This window comes from Wyeomyia smithii, chromosome 1, assembly GCF_029784165.1.
Source record: "Wyeomyia smithii strain HCP4-BCI-WySm-NY-G18 chromosome 1, ASM2978416v1, whole genome shotgun sequence".
Taxonomy (NCBI): Eukaryota; Metazoa; Arthropoda; class Insecta; order Diptera; family Culicidae; genus Wyeomyia; species Wyeomyia smithii.
The window spans coordinates 86,557,381-86,576,786 of NC_073694.1; the positions used below are offsets into that span (position 1 = coordinate 86,557,381).

Sequence of the window (19,406 nt, forward strand, 5' to 3'; positions counted from 1 at the left end):
AGCCTGTATCAATAAATTTATTTTTCTAGCGTGAACCATTTCAATGTTTTCCTTACCGGAAAAACACGAAGGTATGAGCGCAGACAGACGTCCAAGCTGAGTTCCAAACTTGTGTAATGTTTTTTGTAGTAGCAATCCGTAACCAGATAGCGCTACCAGTACCGCCAGCCTCGTGCGCCAGCGAAAAAAAAAGTATTGTAGCGATAAGGTCACCAGGCGGCGCTAGTGTACAAGTAATTTATAACGCAATTTACTTTGAAAATTTACACGGAAATTTTTATCAATGCTGTTCTTGATTGGACGTCTGTCTGCGGTATGAGCTATTCCTAGTTTTTGCCCAATTTGATGCCACCGTGTTGATGTGTCTAAACCAATCTTGCTGCTAGTTAGGTGCCACTCGCAAATCTATACAAAGTGCAATCGCGTCACTTGGTCGAAAAATTCCGTGTAAAAGCGCTTTTTCACCACAATGTCGGAAAATTCATTCATCGGTTCTTATTGCATTTACTGTTGGCAGGACATTGCAGTGGTAGGAATGATTCGAAAAGGTAAGTAGATTAGCATTTTTTGATAGTTGGATCAACCATAACCTTTTTTCCAGCCCACACATCTACATTACTACTTCATAACACGTATCAACTATTTGGCTTTGGGGTTCCCAGTGGTTCTGCAGTAACCAAATAGGACAACGAAGAGTTACAAGGGTAAGTTTAATTTAACCATTATATAAACAAATATTAATTTTTTTCTATTATTTTCAGCTTCTTTCTTTTAGGTCAGCTGCGGAAAAAACACCCAAAGACTTTCCGGACTCGTCCATTAGTTCATACGAACTGGTCCCCACCCTAGCTTTGACGGTGCACGGAACATAACAAGGACCCAGCTTGGCGTTATATTTTCCTACGGCCGAAGATTGACGAAAATTTCGTTTAAGGACTTCTTGACCAGCGACGTAAGTTAGAGCTGGGTTTTTAAATCGCAGGTTATAAGTATGTGTGTTTTTTTCATATTGTTTTCTTAGTTGTTTGCAGACTAATTCTTGAATACAACGAGCTATTTGTTGTTTTTTGTTAATTCTTTCTCCATCCGAAACTGTTTCATTCTGTTCTAGGTATTCTTCCCCGGAGCTGATAATCTCATGACCAAACAGGATTTTATATGGTGTTCCCCCCTGTTTCGCCCTTCGCTGTTCGACCGGTGGGTGGTACATACAACGGTAATGGCCATGCATACGGGTTCATCACGTGCGGAATCCCTGTCTGCGTGGTTTTCGCTACCGATTTTAATTTTCGACCTAACACTGGGGACGTTCGAATACTCTCATGACGCTTTGATTCTAAATCATCAGACTGTATATCTACGGAACTATGTTCCTTATCGTTCTCCCTTCTTTGTGGGGGGTTCTGCTGAAGATTTAAATTCGTTAAATTCGTGGGCCTTCCAGATCTTCGTCTTTCTCGGCGAAATCTTGGGCTCTAACACATCTCATAAAGTGATGTACCAATCTCGTTTTAAGTGCATCCCTTACCCCCTCGAATCGAAGTTTATGTTCTAGAATGTCTCGAATGGATTTAACATTTTCGTCCACAGTCCCTATTTCTTCATCGACCGAAATATTGCATCGATTGAAATCGATATCTTTTTTATTCTTGACTTTCTCCTCCCTTAGACGGTCTCGTAGTCGGCGTCTAAGTGCAGAATCACTTACGGTGTGATCAAACTGAACCGCCCGTACGGCTAATTCATGCTCAATTTCACTCCGTTCAAGATGGTGAACTAATAGTCCATCATATTGCATTTGAATTTCTACATTCATTTTAAAATTTCAACTTTTTCTACAGATCCGGATAAGCACACAAAAGCGAATTTCTATCGAATCCCAACCAGGTCAGCGTCTGTGCCCTCTACAGACTCCCTATGCTTTCCACCTGTACTAACCCCTTCGTAGTTGCAGTTTGTTTCACCTGAACTCCAGGACAGTTTTAAAGCGGCACCGGGATTCTAAGGCTGTAAATCACTTCTGTGAGTTTATCGCCGAATTCTCGAACAAGTTCGAATCGTTTAAAGAACCATTGAGGAAAAAAACCCCCCTAACCGGAGAAGAAAAAAAAAAAACAAAAAAATAATTTAAATTTGTTTTTGTTGGGCACCAATTTGTAACTCTCTAATTCCTTCCCTCACTACGCTCTTGAGTTAAATGTAGTGAGAGCGATCTCGGGGTCGTTCTTCATACGCTAGCTGGACAAACCACACTGTTCAAATTCAATTTCGCGTGTCTCTGAAATATTTCACTCAATTCGGATGGGAACTATTCGCGGCTCAGTGACACCCACTAGCGGTCAACGTTAGCCCGCCTATACAAGCGAAACCTAATAACGAAGGTATGCTCAAAAACCGAGAGAGATGTTAAACTTTTAATCAACCTGTCACAAGCGAGGGTGATAACCGCTTTACCGGTTCGAAAATTCCCGGAATGTAAATTACAAAAAAAAAAGAAAAGTGTATGGACTCACTCTGGACAACTTAGGTCATTCTTTATCTAACTGACTTAACTCAAATCGTATTTAACTCACAGCTTATTTCTCGTTGGAATAACCTTCCTGGTCGTTTGCAGGCTATGCTCGGGTGGAGTGTCCTCTCCCTCTGGCTTCAATGTAAGCGAAGTCTCCTCCCTGGTGCCCCGGTACAACCGTCGGGACTACTCGCCAACGGGAAGCTGACGTAGCAAGGTTCCTCTATATCGGGGGGATGAAATCGGCTTGAACGGCATCCAAATCTCAGCACTCTCAATGCTGTTTGTCCAATTGAAAAGTCACCAATCTATCAATCTATCCTTTCATTTACCACCTCCGCCAGCAGACTACTTCTTGTTTTAGTGAAACTCCTGACCTTCACGGACAATGGAAAGACCGACACGTGGACTGAATCGACCTGACGTCAAGCCTGTAGCCGCAAAATTGGATTTCTCAGAGGTTAGGTCTCCTGTGAAATAAAAGCTCGGAAGATTGTTTCCAAGAAACGGAAAAAAGGCCATATCAGACCGTTCGAATTTTATTATTTCTCTATTCGGAATTTTACGTTTTGTTTTACATTGCTAATTTTAATGAAAAACTTTTAACAATTTTAACAATATTAATTTTAACAATTTTTTACAATACTATTTTTTACAATTTTTACAATACCTTTTTCGGTTGTTTTTTTGTTAATTCGTGGTGTGTTTCACGCCTTCTTCTACGTTTTGTGTTTCTTAGCTATAAGTTTTAATCAACAATTAACACGTTTTTGAACCATTTTAGCTTGTGTTGTGTAACTAACCTGTATACTACTTGTTACTAAACTTCCTTTTTCTACACAATTTCACTATTTCGACTAAAGCCTATCTTGGCTTTTGCTTCTTCTGTTCTTTGAAAGACCAACACTTCACCTTTTTATGTAATATAAAGTTATCATCAAATCTGACTCGTTTTCCGTCGCGCATTTCTACTCTTGTTGGAGGCCAGAATCAGAAGAAAGACATCTCCCTCTAGGTCAAGCTTAAGAAGCTAAAAGTTATTAGATGTGAGTTCACCTCGGCAGCAAAACGGAAGTTTGACATTTACTCAGCATCCGCTCATGTAAATCGGGTTCCGGAGGACGCGGTTAGTGAATGTCCCTTGAGAATTTTCGGGGTATGTTCACACCATCCAGTAGGAGCAGGTATGACAGTTGTTACGCAGCCTCAGAAGTATACCGCTACCAATCAATTTGGCAGTGCACAGTGTTTTATTTTGCCGTTTTCGTGCGATTAATTAAATAGCGTTTCAAATGTTGATTATACCCATAATGTATGTTCGGAGAAGTTTCAAGATATTCAAAAATACATCTTTAAATGTAGGAATATGAGTGATCAATCCCCCTAAAAGTGAGAAAGAAAATTATTTTTTTTAACAGATTAAGATAGACGCATGGTGTCTTCGGCAAAATTTTAGGTGATCTCAAAACAATAAACTTTGTCGAAGACACTATGCGTCTATCTCTCATATGTTACGAGCAACATAAAGTTTTCTATGAAGAGGTCCTGAAAATCACAATTTTCGTTATAACTTTTTTCTCAGATTTTCCCAAATTTTGAAACCTTCTACAGTCATCCTAATATGCATGTTTATGCCGAACATCGTTATTATTTATCTCCCTAAATAAAAAAGTTATTTGACATATTTCGATATTTTTGGGGATACTTTCACCTCAACCATCTCAAAACTACGCAATTTTACGCACGTGGCAGTTTCATACGATGAAATAACTATCCTTAGACTTTCAATTAAAGGAACACACATACTAAAGTAAGAGTATGTAAGCAGCCTTTTCGCCTGTTTTTAAAAGCTATTCGGTGCCGATTTTTGTATACAAAAATTTAAAAATAAAGCAGTTTTGAGTTTCGAAAGTGGCCCCAAACGATCCTGAGCTAAACATGCATGCATGCTTTGATAAGATTACAAAAAATGGAGAAAATGTTAGAAATAGATTAACTAAAAATTGAGTTTTGACGTTGACTAACGTCTATATCGAAGTTAGGCCCCTGAATTTGAAAATCTAGTAATTCAACCAGGGAAAACCAGAGAAAAGTGGTCAGGTTTTGAGCGCTTATTTTGCAGTCATCTATAATCAGGTTTTCGAGGTTTTGGCACCAATCGATCAGAAATTCTTTTACGGTTAAATTTATGTAACAAAAACAAACTTTTGTTTGAGATACACTATTGAAAAATTGGTAATTAATATCGATTGTCTAAATCATACCGCGCAGCCAATCACTACCTCTCTTCCCAAGCACAGTCGACACTAACGGATACAATCGATCTGGCTTTGTTGTTATTGTTGTTGTCACTTTCTGTTTCCGATGTTTATGCTGCTGCTAGCGGAAAAAACCTTGCAAATATGCATTTTTTTGTTGGTGTTAATATTACGACAGCGGCCGGCGCCCCATAATTCTGATTCCAAAACCGCACCAGTGACATGCGGACGCTAGGTGATAGCAGCTGAAAGGAGGAAATACAAAATAGTACCGGTCATCTCGTGCCGGTTTCACCCGTTATGCTGGTGGCTTTAGTAGTAAATGGCCACTGCAAAACACTTAAATGGCTGGAATTCTGGACGGACTAACCAGGAAACTATAATCGGCAACTGGCACCTTTTGGTGCCTCAAAATTTTGGTACAGAAGCGGCTAATTGAATTTTCTGTTTTACCAAATGCTGCTGCTAGCGGAAAAAACCTTGCAAAAATGCATGTTTGTGCTGGTGTTAATATTACGACAGCGGCCGGCGCAGCTTTCAAGAAACATTTGTCTCTACCATTCCATCATCTATGTAGCCCCGCCTTCTTTCTAATTATCTGACGAAGCCTTGGTATAAAACGTATCGTTCGAACATTTCACCCCATCAGTTTCACTACTAAACCGTACCGGATACATACGGACGCTCGGTGTTAGCAGCTAAAAGGAGGAAAAACAAAATAGTAACGGTCATCTCGTGCCGGTTTGACCCGTGATGCTGGTGGCTACTGCAAAATACTAAAATGGCTGGAATTCTGGACGGAAACCAGTAAACAAGAAATCGGCAACTGGCACCTTTTGGTGCCTCGCAGTTTTATAATAGAAGCGGTTAGTTGAATTTTATGTTTTACAATTGCTGCTGTTAGCGGAAAAAAACCTTCCAAAAATGCATGTTTATGTTAAGCTAATTTCACGACAGCGCTAGGTGTTAGCAGCTGAAAGGAGGAAAGACAAGAGTACCGGTCATCTCGTGCCGGTTTTACTCGTTATGCTGGTGGCTGTTAGTAATAAATGGCACTGCAAAATACTAAAATGGCTGGAATTCTGGACGGACTAACCAAAAACAAAAATATATTCGGCACCTGGCCCCTTTTGGTGCCTCGAAATTTTGTTACAGAAGCGGCTAATTGAATTTTCTGTTTTACCAAATGCTGCTGATAGCGGAAAAAATCATGCAAAAATGCATGTTTGTGTTGGTGTTAATATTACGACAGCGGCCGGCGCAGCTTTCAAGAAAAATTTTTCCTTACCATTCCATCACCTATGTAGCCCCACCTTCTTTTTATTTATCTGACGAAGCCTTGGTATAAAACGTACCGTTCGAACATTTCACCCCATCAGTTTCATTACTAAACCGTACCGGCTACATACGGACGCTATCTTGAAAGAATTCTGGACGGACTGACCAAAAACATGGATATATTCGGCACCTGGCCCCTTTTGGTGCCTCGAAATTTTGTTACAGAAGCGGCTAATTGAATTTTCTGTTTTATTACAAAATGCTGCTGCTAGCGGATAAAACCTTGCAAATATGCATCTTTTTGTTGGTGTTAATTTTACGACAGCGGCCGGCGCTCCATCATTTTGATCCTAAAACTGCACCAGCGACATGCGGACGCTAGGTGATAGCAGCTGAAAGGAGGAAAGACAAGAGTACCGGTCATCTCGTGCCGGTTTTACTCGTTATGCTGGTGGCTGTTAGTAATAAATGGCACTGCAAAATACTAAAATGGCTGGAATTCTGGACGGACTAACCAAAAACAAAAATATATTCGGCACCTGGCCCCTTTTGGTGCCTCGAAATTTTGTTACAGAAGCGGCTAATTGAATTTTCTGTTTTACCAAATGCTGCTGCAAGCGGAAAAAACTTTGCATAAATGCATGTTTGTGTTGGTGTTAATATTACGACAGTGGCCGGCGCAGCTTTCAAGAAACATTTGTCTCTACCATTCCATCATCTATGTAGCCCCTCCTTCTTTCTAATTATCTGACGAAGCCTTGGTATAAAACGTATCGTTCGAACATTTCACCCCATCATTTTGATTCCAAAACCGCACCAGTGACATACGGACGATACGGATTTTTGTAATAAAGGTTTACAGCTATAGTAATTTGCTAGCAGTTTCGTCTAGTGCTAAAACGAATATATTGAGAATCTTCGCAATGTCTCGACACATGAACATGATCTATAAGCGCAATTCTCGGAATACAGCGAATTTGTTAATTCTAATGTTTGTCTTGTCATTTCAAACTACGAACAAATGCTTTTCTAATTCGAATACCTGGGGAGCGGGGATGCCAATATAAATAAGGTTTCATCCATATATGTCATTTATATTATTTATTAATTATTGTTCAAATCGCTCTAATGTCAGCAAATAAGAAAGCAGTTAGATGAAAAATATAGAGTCCTACGTCATGCGGTATGTATGAAATGACAGCGATTAAATAAGAGAGATCCATTCTTCTAGTATTCAGCATTCAGAAATGCACTGTTAGATAAAATTGCAACAAATACTGGAGTTGCAATTCCCTCTACTATTTGTTTTAATGGAATATAAGAATACGGTAGTCAACGTCATGCGGTCGTGTCTTGAATACCACCCTCCTACTTTTTTCATATATTCAGTTATATATTCAGTATTGTAAGCATATATTGACATTCCAAATCGCTACCTGTCAAATGAGCTGACATTTGCGACGGGAATGGAGCTTCGGGAAGAGAAGCAAACGGATGCGGCTGAGCTAACTAATGAAGCTACCCAAACAACTCCTTCTTGATCAACCAGAATTAGGGATTCCTGGAGTAGAGCAGCAAGTCACCCAATCTATAGCTATACGGATGTGGAAGCTCTGGCACTCATGGTGGAAAGCGATTTGTCAGTCTCACAGTACAACAATACCCAGTAAGGCGCTAAAAAAAACGAGATGCAAATATTTATCCCCCTTACTATAGATTGCTAATTGCTAGAAAGAGTTGCTATCCAGCGGATGAATTTGTCGTTATATCGGAAACAGAGATTGAAATCAAACTGCAGCATTTACTTGACTTAACAGCCGAGCGTATCATCAAGGTGAACGTAGGGAAATTAATGAATCTCACGGATGCAAAGTTTCTGTATATGGAGATGACGGTGGAATATGGGATCAGCCATCCATCCGGGAATCCGGAGTATAACCAAATCTTCGAGAATGATGATGGAACAAAAACCGAGGCGAGCATTTTCATGTCCTCACTTGTTCCAATTAGAGCTGTTTCGAAGCATCACGTTCTTTTCCAAAATACACGTGCATCATCTACATTAAAACATTTTCGGAGGACGCGAAATCTCTGCTCGCTCCTTTTGAAATCGGGGAAGAAGAATAAATTGAATTTGAAAAAAAGCTACTATTTGCATCCACGCTTACAATACTGAATATATAACTGAATATAAGAAAAAACTCAATTTTTAGTTAATCTATTTCTAACATTTTCTCCATTTTTGACGTAGAACTACGTTTTACTTTAGTATACTGTGAAGTCCCAACACTCCATCCTTAGCGGCGGACCGAATGGATGGGTAAAATTCTGCAGAAGAGCTACTTACTTGCACGTCCTACCTACGCGATGGTCTGGAAACGAAAGAGGCTGAGTTTACTTCGTGAGAGGCCAAGCACACAAAGAGATGACCAGGAATCGGGTAAAGAGAGAGAGAGTAGATCGTGATTCTCAAATATGGTATTCACCTGCAACAGAGAGTAATCCCGAAAAGGCGGGATATCAACTCATTATTCTATTAGAGGTGTCTTTACATAGAAGGGTAGCGGAATGCCCCACATGTCTCTTCTACCACAAAAAAAAGAAAAAAAAATCGATAGTGACCGTTAACCATTTTTATAATCAAATCGTCTATGACACTACATTTATTATGTTAATACTAAATTACAGCTGGGGATAAGGTGAAAAGGGTTTCAATTTTTTAGATGGTGAACATAGTTTCTAAGATAAGCAGAAGGTTTCCTTTCTCTTGAAGATCGTCGGGTGACCATATCACTAGATGAGTTGTTATCACTGTTTGTGGTGTCATTCTTGTCGTCTCGCCATTGTTGGACCTTTTTTGTTTGAGTAACATGGCGCTTCAAGGTCTGGCCTTTTTGGTTGTTAAGCACGAGGTTACCATTATGCTCTTCCATCACGACATATTTCTGCGGGTCAAACCTAGACACTGCTTTCCCTTTGGATTGCCGCTCTACGATAACAGTGTCACCTGGGCCCACACGAGAAGGTCGCGCTCCCCTTTGTGAATCTTATCGGTACTTTGCTTTCATTTTTGCAACTCTGTCGCGCTCATCCAGTAAGTTATCATCATACTCAGATTTTTGGTAGACAAGAAGTGGAAGCCTTCGTTTAATCTTTCGACCCGACATTACTTCTTCCGGTGGAAATCCGGTTACCGTATGTGCTGCTGCATTATGTGCGTTCACCGCTGCTTGAAGTTCAACTTTAAAACACGTTTGATTGTCCATAGCTGCAGCCATCGCCCTGTTCACTAGCTTCATGTAGTTTTCTACTAAGCCGTTTTGCTGGGGAAACAGAGGTGTTGAATAGATTCTGTCGATGCCTCTCTCGGTACAGTATTGTTTATACTCATCGCCATTAAATGGCGGCCCATTATCTGAGCGGATGTTCTTAGGGAATCCTTCTCTTTGAAAAATTTCTTCGAGAACTCGCTTAGTGCTGTCGAAACTTGTGGAATTCACCGGGCGGGCAATCAAAAATCTGGAGCGATAATCTACAATGAGTAAAACAGATATACCGCCAAACTTCATGTACGGTCCATTGAAGTCCACAGCGATCGATTCCCAAACCGCCTTGGGAGCAAAAACTCTTCTCATAGGTGTGGGCTTTTCCGGTTGGCCGTTAATGGCACATGTTCGACATGCGTCGACCCAACTTGCAGCATCTGAAGTCATTCCCGGCCACCATACACGCTCTCGGAGAATTGTCTTCAGTTTTGCTGCTCTAGGGTGACCATCGTGAGCCAGTTCTAAGGTTTTATCACGCAATTTGGTTGGAATCACTGCACACCCATTTTTTACAAGAATCCCATCAACAAAAGCCAAATCATCCGCTAGGGATTGGTACCGTTTCACATCAATCGGCCAATGGCCGTTGTCCAGAGCCCTGACGACTTTCTGCAGTTCGTCGTCCTGTGTGGTCGCCTCTCGAATGTCTTGTTCTGTCAAGAACCCTGTTGCGTTCACTTCTAGAGTAGCTATTTCCCAAGAACTCTGTTCTTCATTAAAAGGTTCATCGGTGCCCACATACAACCGCGATGAGGGGTCCGCAATATTATCCAGTCCTCGGACGTATTCAATGTCATAGTCATAGGGACTTAAACGCAAGGCCCAGCCGTCGGCTCTATTCAGTGCTCTCTTAGACGTTTCCCGCAACCTGTTCAGAATGAATACTATACCCCTTGCATCCGTACGCAGCGTGAAATGCCGCCCAAGGAGGAAATACCAAAAGTGCTCAACGGCCCAGACAGCACTTAGTGCCTCTCTTTGGTTCTGCGGATACCTTTTTTCCGTGGTTGTGAGTGATTTAGAGGCGAAACTTATTATTCGCGGAACACGGTTATCGTCCTCCTGCACAAGAACTGCACCTAGAGCATGCGGAGAAGCGTCGGTATAAAGAATAGTTTTGTGGTGGTTGGAAAAATAACCCAGAGTCGTGGTACAATGTGAAATATGGTGTTTCATTTTTTCAAACGAGTTCTCCTGCTCTGGTCCCCAAGACCATGTTTTAGCTGATGTTGCGGCCCACAGCGGTGCTGCGATGTCAATGAAATTACTTAGATGTGGGCTTATGAATGACGCCAATCCCAAGAAACTTCTGAGCTCCGACACAGTGGATGGTTGTCTGAACCTTAGAAGGTCCTTTACTTTTGTTTCATCAACGTGAAAACCATCGGCATCTAATTTGTGACCGATGAACTGAATCTGAGTTTTTTCGAATTCACATTTTGCGTTGTTTAACGACAGGCAGTTACTACGGAAGATTTGCAGAACTTGATTCGTGATCAATCGGAGTTCTTCTAAGGTTTCCGCGAAAAAAAAGCACATCATCAATGTAAACGATTTTGTTCTCAACATTCTCTAACAAGCGACACATTTCCCGCTGTAAAATTTCTGGCGCGCAATTGACACCAAACATTAACCTCGTGAACCGATACATGCCGTTCTCAGAAAGGAAAGTGGTCAAATCACGCGATTCTTCGGCGAGCTCAAGGTGGTAATACGCATTACACAGGTCTAGTTTGGTGAAATACTTGGCTCCGTGCAATTTCACTCTCATCTCCTCTAACAGAGGAAGTCTAAAGAACTCCCGCTTAATTGCTTTGTTCGGTCCTCGCATGTTTACCACCAATCTGAAATCGTTCTTCCCTTTCGATACAGCCGACATTCCGCTGATCCATTCGGGTGCAGCTGTTACCTTCTCTATGATTCCCTTTGCCTCCATCTCTTCTAAACGATGCTTTGCAGCTTCACGGAATGCCGCCGGAACATACGCATTTCGTTCAGGCGAAACGGATTTGTTGATGCTGAATTTCACGAGAACACCAGGAATCTTGGGAAAAACGTCACCACTATTCCTGTTTTTGCAATGATTAACCGTTAAACCCACGTCTAATAATCTTAGGGCACTAGCAGTAGACCTCCCCATCAATGATCGACGTCCATCAGCAACCACGAGGAATTCTGCGTTCACAATCGGTTTTAGAGCTTTGACCACCTCTACGGAAGCGCAATGGTTTGTCTGAACCGTAACCTTTTAGCTCTTTTCCCGTCGGAATATCAATTGGCTCCAACTTAGCAACCTTTCGACAATACTCTTGTTTAAGTACTTTCCAGTCAGTCTCTCCAATGGTATTAACATCTGCCCCCGAGTCAATAAGGAAGCGGATTATTCCTGAAGAACTCAACCGACAATCCACCATAACATCACCGAGCGAAAGAGCATGGATATTCTGTAAAGGGTAATGAGTTTCGTTAGAAAACACATAGAGCCGTTTCATTTATTTGTTTATTCTGCTCTATAGCTTCTGCTGATTTAGATTCATACCTGACTTTGATTTTCGTCATCAGTCCAGCCTGATGGAGTGTTACGATTCTTTTCTTTTGTCTGGATATTACGGATGTCCCTACGACGACAAGTTGAAGCATAGTGGCCTATCTTGCCACATTCAAAACAATTCCTGTTCTTGGCTGGGCAAACATTGTGCATGTGCGCTGAGCTATTGCACCTCCAGCAACGAGAACGACGGCCTTGGTTCTGGCTCCCCACAGAACGTTGCATTTTTGATTGACCAACAAATAAAGGCTTTCCACTGCGTTTCCGAAATGGTCGGTTTTCTTGGAATGGTTTCCGTAAAACAGCAAAAACTTCTGATCCGGCTTCCACGCTATCATGGCCAATAGTATTCCCAGCGAACGCTTCCTTCCGCGCAGCAGCCTTAACGATAAGGTCTATTCCGTGACCGTAGATCCTTGCATCTTCCGCCAGCTTTCTATCTCGCATGCCTTTTAGTAACTGGGTGCATAAAAATCGATCTTCGTCAAGTGCACTATACTCACATAGTCTAACCTTCGACTTCAACCGTGAAAGGAATTCAATTATTGTTTCATCCTTTCCTTGTATTATTCTACTGAATATTTCGTGCTCAGTGAATAGATCCGTTAATGTTCGCAAGTGTGTATTGATGTTAGTTATCATTGCTTGATAACACCGCGGATCGTTCAAACCTGGTCTTAGTTTGGCGATACTCACAATATCCTGGAGCTGATCCCCCATGCACATAAACAAATGTTTCGCTAGTTGGGCGGGATCATTTACGTTTGAAAGTGATGCTGCGATCTCGAATTTCTCTAAGAAACGAGACCATTCTTCCCACAATCTATTTGTAGGTACATTTTTCGGAAACTGCGGAGCGTTATCTATACGCGTACCACCAGAAGCAGAGCTCCCTGCTCGCACGAGAGTGGGTGGTTTAGAAGGATAACGCCAGCCAACTTCAGGCTCACAAGATTTTTCTATGGCCGATTGATTATTTTTGTCGTTCACCTCCTCAAATTCCACCTCTTCTGTAGCCCCGACAGTAACAGAATCCATGTTGTCCAAATACTCTTCGAACAGCTCCCCTGGCTGCTCTGAGTGGCAGACCGAGTCCACCGACGGAGCTCGCACATACCTTCCAGCCGACATTTCAAATATTTTCCTGAAAATTGGAATGAAAATTGAATGAAAATTATTTTCCTGAAAATTGGATTGGAAAATTGGAGAAAAAGCATCTCCGAATAAATGATTGAATAAAACTTCGATCGGGAAATGCAGCTCGCATTTCTCTAGAAAAATAAAAGTGGCTGTTTCAGCGCACCTGAGCGGTCGATACAACGCGCGATTGGATATGCCGTTTATTTCCTCATTTGCTTGCGAGGTTAGAGAAAACAAAACTCAATTTGTTAAAGGTTACGCTGTTCGTCGCAGCGTATTGGAGCGGTTGACACAACACGCTAATCTTTAGCTAAAATTCTCATGGCAGTCACAGCGCACGAGAGCGGTTGTCTCAACGCGCTAAAAAGAGGGATTTCCATGGCTGTCACAGCACACGGAAAACAGTTGAACAAACAATCACACCATTTTCGAAAGTGGCTGTCGTAGCCCACTGAAGCGGTTGCCACAATGCGCTATTTTCACGTCCCATCACGTAGTTTCTTAATTTTAACAAAATGGCCGTTCCAGTCATCACACAACCAAACGATGAATCTCCAGTAAAGCCAGCATTTTTTCTTAAAACCAACGCAAAATGTTACAGACAACAGATTGTCCACCTTTCTTTAATTACCGATCAATCATATTGGTTTTTATCTGATGCGCATATTTAGGAAAAATATGGCAGGATCGCCAATGTGAAGTCCTAACACTCCATCCTTAGCGGCGGAACGAATGGATGGGTAAAATTCTGCAGAAGAGCTACTTACTTGCACGTCCTACCTACGCGATGGTCCGGAAACGAAAGAGGCTGAGTTTACTTCGTGAGAGGCCAAGCACACAAAGAGATGACCAGGAATCGGGTAAAGAGAGAGAGAGTAGATCGTGATTCTCAAATATGGTATTCACCTGCAACAGAGAGTGATCCCGAAAAGGCGGGATATCAACTCATTATTCTACTAGAGGTGTCTTTACATAGAAGGGTAGCGGAATGCCCCACACATACCACACAGGGGTGCAAACTGAAAAACTGGGACGAAATTTGTCCCTTTTCAAATGCTTATAGGTCGGTTGGTTTTCAAACGATTTTCTTCATTCTTGCAGCAATCGATTGGAAAATTATACACGCATCTGCCCAAATGCAGAAAAATGTTGTTTGACTCTACGAACTATTGCACTATTGAAAAATTGTCAAGCCTTGTTGAAATAAAAATAACGTCCTCTGATTGGTCGCTTGCTTGATGTGTGTGTATGATATGGTATCATGTGTGTATGTGTGTATGATATGGTATGATGTGTGTATGGTATAATGATATGGTAAGATGTGTGTGTGTCTATGATATGGTATGATTTGTGTGTGTGCTGTGTATGGTTTTTAACTCGGCAAGATCTGCTAACTGCTGAATCCGGTTCACGAAATTCACAACCCTTCATTAGTTGACATTATAACTCATTACCCAAGTAAAAATATTGGTTTTATCGAAGTTTTATAGCGCTTAGTACAGCCAAAAAAGCGCTATAAAACTTTGATAAAACCAGTTGTGTTACTAGGGTAATGGAACACTCAATGCATTTGTTAATAGTGTACGTAGTTCTACGTCATTTATGCGGTCGTGTCTTGGGTACAATCACCTACTTTTTGTAATCTCATCAAACATGCATGCATGTTTAGCTCAAGATCGGTCGGGGCCACTTTCGAAACTCAAAACTGCTTTATTTTTAAATTTTTGTATACAAAAATCGGCACCAAATAGCTTTGAAAAACAGGCGAAAAGGCTGCTTACATACTCTTACATACTAAAGTGTGCACCTTTAATTGAAAGTCTAAGGATAGTTATTTCATCGTATGAAACTGCCACGTGCGTAAAATTGCGTAATTTTGAGATGGTTGAGGTGAAAGTATCCCCAAAAATATCGAAATATGTCAAATAACTTTTTTGTTTTGGGAGATAAAAAACAACAATGTTCGGAATAAACATGCATATTAGGATGACTGATAACTTTGTAGAAGGTTTGAAAATTCGGAAAAACCTGAGAAAAAAGTTATAAAGAAAACTGCGATTTTCAGGACCTCTTCATAGAAAGCTTTATGTTGCTCGTAATATATAAGAGATAGAAACATGATGTCTTCGGCAAAGTTTATTGTTTTGAGATCACCTAAAATCTTGACGAAGACACCATGCGTCTATCTCAATCTGATAAAAATAATAAATTTTCTATCTCACTTTTAGGTGGATTGATCACTCATCTTCTTACATCTGAAGATGTATTTTTCAATATCTTGAAACGTTTCCGGACATACATTATGGGTATAATCAACATTTGAAACGCTATTTAATTAATCGCATGAAAACGGCAAAATAAAACACTGTGCAGTGGTAGCATTCCTGTTGCTACTCGGATCGAACTGTCAGCATGATTCACAGGTCTGAACGCAGGAGAACGACTGAAAATTTGACCAATCTCTTGGGTTGGAGACCCAAGACAATTTTAATTGGAACCGGCGGTTACAAAGTTCGAAAGGTTATTGAAGAAATATACCTAAAAGTTTACATCATTTGATAACTTTGGTTATGTGTTTGTTAGCGTGTCGGAACATCATTCAAAATACATTGCAGAATCATACGTCAAGATATCACACTTTTTGTTTGATGGAATGTGATACAGGATAGCAATGATTGCACAGTGCAACAATAATAGCTTTTTTTTCTGCCTTGGTTTCTATATATAATTTTTTGTGTATTTTGATGCAAAACCAAATATCTCCGAGTTTGAACATATTTCAACTTAAGGGGCAACAACAACGCCATTTTGAATTTTAAGAAATCAAAAATTTTTGAGGTTTTTTAGACGCCATTTTGTTTTTAACAACAAATATCAAAATTCCACGAGTTTGTCCACATATTAGCATCTTCTTACCCATCTTTAAAAAAAAGACTGATCTCAAATCGGACAAAAACTGAGCTCAAAACGGTGATCCTACGATACCGGTTTTGACATGGTTTTAGTATATTTCACAGAGCAAAATAATATCGAGTATGTATGAGCATTACTAGTTATGCGCTAATATCTAAAAATGGTAGTTAAATTATATTGAGTAAAAAAGTCTCAGAAATCGATTGGCAGGTGTCTGGTCTACGTAAAATGTCAGCAACATGCCGATTTTGCTCCAATTCCCCTACAATATTGAATTAGGTTTTTCTCGATGTTAACTTAACCTTTTGAAATTTGTTTAATGTAATTTCAAGAGTGTAAGCGATACTCAAAGATACAATAGCAATTTGGCATCACATGATCTTCCCCCTCTTGCGGAGAGGGGGTTGCATTTTTGGCCGGGACCGGTCAAACCATAAAAATCTCGCTTCAGCTATGAGACGGAATCATCGCGTCTTCGATAAAGTCAAATGCGGCCCCCTCCCCGCAAAAAGGCGAGGATCATGTGATGCCAAATTGTTATTATATCTTTGAGTATCGCTTACACTCTTGATATTGCATTAAACAGATTTCAAATAAGTTAATTTAAGATGAAACGGGACGTGGTCGCGATCAACTCGAATTTTGCAATCTAATTTTTTCTTAATTTATGAAGACTACGCATATGAAACTTTGATCAATTGTTTTCACAACTGTTTCATGCCTGAAGTAGCAATTTGAGTACTGTTCATTTAGTGGAAGCCGAATTTTTTACGCCCAAACTACAAAAGTAAAAAGAACTCTAACCTCAAAATTGTATAGTAAAGGATCACTATCCCGTTTCACCTTAACGTCTTAACCTATAATTTAGTATTGTAGGGGAATTGGGGCAAAATCGACATATTGCTGACATTTTACGTAGATCAGATACCTGCTAATCGATTTCTGAGGCTTTTTTACTCATTATAAGATATAATTTAACTACCACTTTGAGATATTAAGGCATTACCATTAATGCTCATACATACTCGATATTATTTTGCTCAGTGAAATATACTAAAACGATGGCAAAACCGGTTTTGTAGAATCACCGTTTTGAGCTCAGTTTTTGTCCGATTTAAGATCTGTTTTTTTTTAAATGATGGGTAAGAAGATGCTAATATGTGGACAAACTCATGGAATTTTGATATTTGGTCTTAAAACAAAATGGCGTCTAAAAAACCTCAAAAATTTTCGATTTCTCAAAAATTCAAAATGGCGCTGTTGTTGCCTCTTAAGTTGAAATATGTTCAAACTCGGGGAAATTTGTTTTCGCATCAAACTTTATCAAAAAATCATACATAGAAGCCAAGGCAAAAAAATTGTTGCACTGTGTTATAGGATGGTCGGTGTGCGACCAGTCCGAACCAAGCCCCATTTTTTTCGAAAATTAAGTAACTGACGAGGTGGTTAAAATGTTGTATTAGGGATCGCAAGTGAAACTTGGCAGCTGACAACTGAGTCGAACAGTTTTGCAGGCGAGCTATTTGTCCAAAATGCAGCCGACTCGCCATCTGGAATACCAAAATTGGTCAGGCGAGTAACTCGCCGCTCGCCACGTTTTCTGTGATATGCCAGTACATATAACAAAGATTTTCTAAAACTTTGAACGCCGATTACTTGAAATAATGTTTTTATAGCTTGGTTCGATTTGGTTGCACGCCGATCATATCATATCTGCTTGTTCGTCACCAGCTCCATTTTTTGCAGGAATGAAATGGACTATAAGGAGGCATGATGATGTCATAATCGCACGCAATCATTTAAAACCCGATAAAACAACGATACACGATCACTGACAATGACTCAAAATTGCAAAAAAACTGATGCATATTGCCCCTTGCATGACTATTTGGACTTCTGTGATAATCATTCATTGCCCAATTTCTTATTTCGCTCTATCAAATTGACACCTCAGTAGCGCAGTGGCAGTTTTTTTGGGTTCATTGTTTGTTCTGTTCTTCATTTGAAACATTAAGTATATATTTTTGAGCAGCTCTAGTTGAAAATTAGGTTGAATATCGAAACAAAACTAAGTGTTACATGATTGATCGGGTGATACTGAGTATCGATACTTTCTCAATTGTCATTGTATCGATACCAGACCTCACGGTTTCAAGTATCCAGCTTTTTACGCACCATAATGGCGGTCGCTATCATGCGTGTTCGTAATATGCGAACCTCTCTGCTTACGTCAGATTTGCGATTTCTGAAAAATTGGCAACACAAATGTTGCCAGACATATTTTTCTTTTGATAAATTGTATGAAGACTTCAAACTGACGTAAGCAGAGTTGTCAAAAGGGTGAGTAATTTATTACGAACTTTGCATTATAGCATCCGCCATTATGGCTCGTAAAAAGCTGGATACTTTATTAACATATATAGGTATCAAGCACTGACCATTGCTGGAGTGAAACCTCAAAAATTTTAGATTTATCAAAAATTCAAAATGGCGCTGTTGTTGCCCCTTAAGTTGAAATATGTTCAAACTCGGGGAAATTTGTTTTCGCATCAAACTTTATCAAAAAATCATACATAGAAGCCAAGGCAAAAAAAATGTTGCACTGTGTTATAGGATGGTCGGTGTGCGACCAGTCCGAACCAAGCCCCATTTTTTTCGAAAATTAAGTAACTGACGAGGTGGTTAAAATGTTGTATTAGGGATCGCAAGTGAAACTTGGCTGCTGACAACTGAGTCGAACAGTTTTGCAGGCGAGCTATTTGTCCAAAATCCAGCCGACTCGCCATCTGGAATACCAAAATTGGTCAGGCGAGTAACTCGCCGCTCGCCACGTTTTCTGTGATATGCCAGTACATATAACAAAGATTTTCTGAAACTTTGAACGCCGATTACTCTAAATAATGTTTTTATAGCTTGGTTCGATTTGGTTGCACGCCGATCATATCATATCTGCTTGTTCGTCACCAGCTCCATTTTTTGCAGGAATGAAATGGACTATAAGGAGGCTTGATGATGTCATAATCGCACGCAATCATTTAAAACCCGATAAAACAACGATACACGATCACTGACAATGACTCAAAATTGCAAAAAAACTGCTGCATATTGCCCCTTGCATGACTATTTGGACTTCTGTGATAATCATTCATTGCCCAATTTCTTATTTCGCTCTATCAAATTGACACCTCAGTAGCGCAGTGGCAGTTTTTTTGGGTTCATTGTTTGTTTTGTTCTTCATTTGAAACATGAAGTATATATTTTTGAGCAGCTCTAGTTGAAAATTAGGTTGAATATCGAAACAAAACTAAGTGTTACATGATTGATCGGGTGATACTGAGTATCGATACTTTCTCAATTGTCATAGTATCGATACCAGACCTCACGGTTTCAAGTATCCAGCTTTTTACGCACCATAATGGCGGTCGCTATCA

General features: G+C 40.2%; 1 long non-coding RNA gene across 1 annotated transcript; it reads left to right on the forward strand.

Annotated features, from left to right (window-relative positions):
- Window positions 1–290: 290 nt before the first annotated feature.
- LOC129725951 (uncharacterized) lies at window positions 291–1,165 on the forward strand. The gene is made up of 4 exons (XR_008728212.1): window positions 291–548; window positions 602–704; window positions 762–952; window positions 1,112–1,165. It is a non-coding gene; the product is annotated as an uncharacterized LOC129725951 (long non-coding RNA).
- The last annotated feature ends 18,241 nt before the right edge of the window (window positions 1,166–19,406 follow it).